The sequence below is a fragment of the Aptenodytes forsteri genome, unplaced genomic scaffold (assembly GCF_000699145.1).
Source record: "Aptenodytes forsteri isolate BGI_AS27 unplaced genomic scaffold, ASM69914v1 Scaffold166, whole genome shotgun sequence".
NCBI classification, from domain to species: domain Eukaryota; kingdom Metazoa; phylum Chordata; class Aves; order Sphenisciformes; family Spheniscidae; genus Aptenodytes; species Aptenodytes forsteri.
Genome location: NW_008796110.1, coordinates 4,903,672 through 4,909,133, shown reverse-complemented (window position 1 = coordinate 4,909,133; position 5,462 = coordinate 4,903,672). Strand labels below are relative to the sequence as shown.

Below are 5,462 nucleotides of genomic sequence, written 5' to 3'. Positions count from 1 at the left end.
TGAGAGCCACAGAACAGGCGAGCGGGAAATGTATGGCTGTCCTCACAGCTGAGACTCAATAGAGGAAAGTAAATAGACCACACGTTGAATGAAGCTAAAAGAATATACTGAAAAGCTCATTCTTTGCACATAATGAAGCAAGGGTCAAGGGGAAAATGCGCGTGATTGTATAACTAAAGTCGGCATCATAATTTAATAAGGGATTAGAGATTCACAGACATCTTTAACTCTGACACTTCCTTATTTTTCACTGTTTGATAAATTATCTCTTAGGGCAGTCTTTCTTTGGGGAGGTTAGGGTGAATATGACATAGCTTTTTAGAAAATACTCCCTTGCTAGCTAAGGTCAATGTGCTGCTCTGCACATAGTTGCTCTGCGGTACAGAGTTGCTGTCACACCCTGTTGTTCCGTCTAATTACACATACCCTTATGGGATTATCTTCTGTAATCGAGGTCCCAGGTCTGAAACGTGTGACAATCAGAGCTCAACTCTGATTAAGAATTAGCAGAGAACTCACTAGAGGCGATGAAGCAAAATCTGGTGTTGTAAAGCACTAGAAGAGCACTTAAGCAATATCAATTTCTTTGTGGCCTTAAAGGGAGGGGAGAAGTATTCTCTTTCTTCCCATTTGTTTCACCTTCTTCCTTTTTCTCCTCATCCTTCTTTTTATCTCTACTTTTTTCTTTCTCCTCTTCTAAATATCCTCTGCGGCTAACCCGTTTTTCCTCCTAAGTTTCCGTCCCTTGTCCAGATTCTTCTCTGCATTGAGATTGTCATCCAGGAGCCATATAAAGAAGTGTCTGAGGTAACAGCTGTGTCTGGATCACTTACACTAAGGTCTTCTGATGGCAAAGCCTGGAGCTACGATGCGTGAGATGCCTTAGCACAAATGGTGTTCTCTTCTCCTTAGACCTGAAAGCCCCCTGGCTGGCTCACAGTTCCCATGAAAATTGCTGCTGAAACTGTCATCGGAGGCTTGAGTGAGAATCAGGAGAAAGCAGAAATGGCAGAGATGAGTGGAAATTCAAAGACTTTAAGAACAGGTAAGTTAAAAGAGCATGTAAAAATCTGGAGAATGATGGAGGGACGCTGAGGCTTGAAGAAGAAAACAAGGGATATGAAGACATCTGAACTATATATTACTTTGCTATTATTATAAAGCCTGGCAGGAAGTGTGGAGTGAATACGCTTTAGACTGAAGCTCTTCAGAGAAGGAAAGAAAAGTGAGTTGTCTGGCTGCTATTTTCTTCATTCTAATAAAGTTCTTTTTCCATGTTAGAAGACACAGATTTTTACTATGATTTTTTAACTCTGACGTGATAATTAGTTCTGTATTGGACAAAGGTACATGCCTGCCAAGATATTTATCTAAACAGAAAAAATATAAAAGGCATGGAAAGTCTTTATGAGAAGGGTGCCTCTCAAAGCATCATTTATTTTACTGAGTATCTGGAATTGTCAAGTGGCAGGTTTTAATTGCTTTGAACTTATGTGCGGAAGAAGTGAACATATTTAAGTATCTAAGCCAAAACTGTTTTTCTCCCCAGAATGATGAGCGAGACCAGTGTTACTACCATATTTTTCCTTCGCATTGTAATCAGTCTCCCATTTCTGCAATATGAAGGATTCTTCATGTGAGAAAATAGGCTACTATCGCGAGAGTCAGCAAGTAACTAGCTTTCATTAAAGTCGGAATCAGAAATGATCTTTCATGGGACAGAGGATGACTGTGACTTCCTCACCATTTTTTTTGTATTTCCTGTATATTATCTGAAGTAGGTTGCTTGTGCCCTAAATCTGAGCCATCTCTGTGCTAGTTTTTTGTCGGTAGTACTCAGCATAGGCTCTGATTTTTCCTTGGAGCCTCTATACGCTTGCTGCAAGACAAACAGCAATACTTCATAAATATATACAGCAGAATCATTGTACAGCTTCCTCTGAACACAAAACCTCATTATTTTCACAAGTAATTCTCAAGTATTTTGAATTTTAAGTTGGCAGATGAGAATGTATGGCATTTATTTGTTAAAATTCCACCATAGAGTCTCTTTATAATACCTTTCATGAATGTAGCCCACTTTTCAAGTGGGTGAATTGGCTGCTCGTCATGTAAACAATGTGTTATTGAAATGTTGATGCATTACTCCCATAGAGTAAACACCTTGGGGAGGTGGGGTGCTGGATTTGCAATGCAAACATAAGGATGCAGAACTGGACTGCCACTCAGTGGTGCTGGAGATCATCAGTTCTTCAGCCACTACCCATTGGCACTGACGTGGTTGAACACAGCTACAAAATCAACCAGGTAAGACAAACTGGTCACAAACAGGGGTGCAGAAATGCTATACAACTTTAGTATAACATCCTAGCAATGCCAGAGTGATTATAAACAGACTTCGCAAGCGATTCTGAAAAACACAGTAGGAACCCAAATGCCATAAAGCTCAATTTTATCCAACACTGAAACACCATTATTAGAGAATTGTCTGCTCTGATCTATCACATCAGTGACTTGGACACTTAGCTACTGTTATTTGTCCATGATTTTCCATGGAAGGTGTTAAAATGACATTGCAGTTCTGATGGATTGTTTATCAAAGAGCTCTTCCTTCAGTACTACAGCATTGGGATGCTTTTGATAGCTCTGACATGCCTTAGTTTAAATTGTCTTCTCTGTTTGCATCACACTAGTATGTATCAGCTCTTCTTTTTCAGGATCAAAGGATATCTTACAGCACATCAGAAACTCGTTAAATCTATATTTGTAAATAAAGCATTTGTTCCACAGCACCAGGTGTCCTTGAACCACTACAATGAACAGCTCTGCAGGACGTGTCCTAAATGTACTCAAGGCTCCACTGAATGATGAAAATGTGACTTGTCTGTTAAGTGTCCTGGGAACAACTTGTTATGGCCTATAAAGCAGTAGAAAAAGTGCACACAATGGTATTTCCAGAACTGCAACACAAATCTAATTAGACTCCCATCAAATGGCTTATTTGAGACTGAAAAATTGCTGGACTGATTACAAAGTTTGCTTTATAGATTAATAGGCTAGTTTAATAGCCATAGTTCTCATTGTGTATGGACTACTGCTTTATGCACTTTGTTGTACAGATATTAATTGCTTTGGCTTTTATGTAATATATGTCTATATTGCTGCTACTTTTATAAATGAGACCTGCCTCGAGTAACCTTTTTAGACTGTGATTTCCTTTTTTTTTTTAATGAATGAAAAAGAGGTCAATCTTGTTTCCAAGTTAGAATTCTTTTTCAGGCTTAACAGCAGCTAAATACCCAGACTGGTATTTATGCCTCATAATTATTGAAAAACATTTAATTCAATCCCATAAAACTTCAAAAATGGAAGCAGAACAAATTATATACACAGCAGTATTTTATACACAAACCCGGTTAAACTAAAATACTAATAAACATTCTTCTGGGGACACTTTTGCGGACATCTTACATTTGTAAGGAGCTACTGGATCTGGGAGACGAGCGAAAAGAACTTTTGTCTGTGTCACATCATGACAACAACTTCTTGGTATCGATGCTAAAATGATTAGGGCTAGCCACAGCCTCTCACTGCACACAGCTACTGGGCAGCAAGGGCATGCTTTCCTCCTTCACCAGCTTCTGGTACTTGGGATGGCAGATTTCACTGCAGAAGGTTCAACTGTGATTTCATAAAAAATTCTCTATAGCCTATAAAATCCCTGTCCTAACTAATAACGAACTACAATGACAAATTTTCGTGCATTTTATCCTTTTTATTTATACAGCCATATCGACTAACGAGTCCATACCCCTGTCAAAATCTAATGCCAGATGTTATGTTTGACTTTTAAAGAAGCCAAGAGAAGGACAGAATATTTTCTTGAGGGAGGAAAGCTGCACTGGCAACAAATTTTGAGACCAGAGGTAAAGGGAAGTGACTGGGTGGAAGTACAATTTCCAGACTAGAATAAGACGTTTTAATTTCTTAAGTATGAAGGAAACTGCATTTCTGATTTTGACCACTCATTTGACCTCTTCCTTCCTTCTAGCTTTGACATATTTTTTCTGATTTTCTTTTCTGAAGTGGTGGCTCTTCTTACCAAAATGTCCATTTAGTTTAGCTTTCTCTTCATTAAACGCTGAGCCGGCTAGATCACCATCCAAACTATTTTTGACCAGCCACCATTGTTTCCTACATGCTTACTGGCTGTATGTTGGCATTTCATGAGTGACCATGACTTTGCAGTCTTCTCTCCTTCACAGTCTTCTCTCATTTCTACTTCTTGCATTACTCATCTGCCCTATTCCCTCTCTTCTCTTTCTTACCCTTAAATCTTTCTCTTTCTTCCCCCCATCTTCCAGACATAGATCATTTTGAACAGCAATTTCCTTTTATTTTGTGCAGCCTGAATTCTGCTAGACAAATCTTATGGCTACTTGGAGGTCCTCACTGTAAGCTTTTCCATTCTTCCTTTATTTCTCATACTGACATTTCTCATGTGCTCTGTCTTTAGTTTTCAGCAGGTCGTCTAATTAATTCCTTCATTTTCTTATAAGCATTCCTCAGTAAAACTTTGCTTCTACCAGCTGATGTAAGTGAAATCCATCTTTTGAAAATTCCTCCCTTTCTGTATCCGCCCGTTCGCAGTCCACAGTGGTTCCTTCCTTCTCTGAAATCATGAGATGATTCATTGCAGCTGGGACTGAGCAGGATTTTTCATATCATCACATATGATGTGTTAAGAATGTACTTTACTTAGCTACACAGGAAAAAGGAACCTCCCCCTCTGCCCAAATAAGAAAACAGAAGTTTAGGGGGCTGAACGACAAAGATGGAGTTACGTGTGACATGATCATAGTTTAAATATGTATCTGTATACTTACAGTTGTGTTGGTGTTTTTTCATGCTATTGTCAGACTTAAATATAACATATATACTTAGCAACTATATGTTGTACTCTTAAACGTTGACATATTTTTTCACCATTGTTATTCTTTTCTAAATCTGAGAGCATAAATGTTTGAGAATGTTTTATTAGTTCTGTTAGATAGTCAATAAGCTTGAATGATAAGATAAAAAAAGTATTGATCTGAATTATGTTATATAAGTACATTTGACACGTTTGCCCAGTCATCACTGTTCTTAGAAAAGATGAATTATGTTATATAAGTACATTTGACACGTTTGCCCAGTCATCACTGTTCTTAGAAAAGAGTTCTTTATAGAATCATAGAATCATAGAATCATTGAGGTTGGAAAAGACCTCTAAGATCATCGAGTCCAACCGTCAACCCAACACCACCACCCACTAAACCATGTCCCTAAGCGCCTCATCTACTCGTCCTTTAAACACCTCCAGGGATGGGGACTCAACCACTTCCCTGGGCAGCCTGTTCCAATGTTTAACCACTCTTTCAGTAAAGAAATTTTTCCTTACATCCAATCTAAACCTCCCCTGG

At 38.5% G+C, this 5,462-nt stretch overlaps 1 long non-coding RNA gene across 2 annotated transcripts in view; it reads left to right on the top strand.

Annotated features, from left to right (window-relative positions):
- Positions 1 to 789: 789 nt before the first annotated feature.
- Positions 790 to 5,462, top strand: part of LOC103905217 — a 13,529-nt gene continuing 8,856 nt past the window's right edge. The window contains exons 1-2 of one of the 2 annotated variants that reach the window (XR_657937.2): positions 790 to 1,045; positions 2,155 to 2,307. This is a non-coding gene — a long non-coding RNA (uncharacterized LOC103905217). Of the gene's footprint in view, positions 1,046 to 1,549; positions 2,308 to 5,462 lie in introns of both variants that reach the window. The other variant, XR_002086294.1, reaches the window with a different exon arrangement.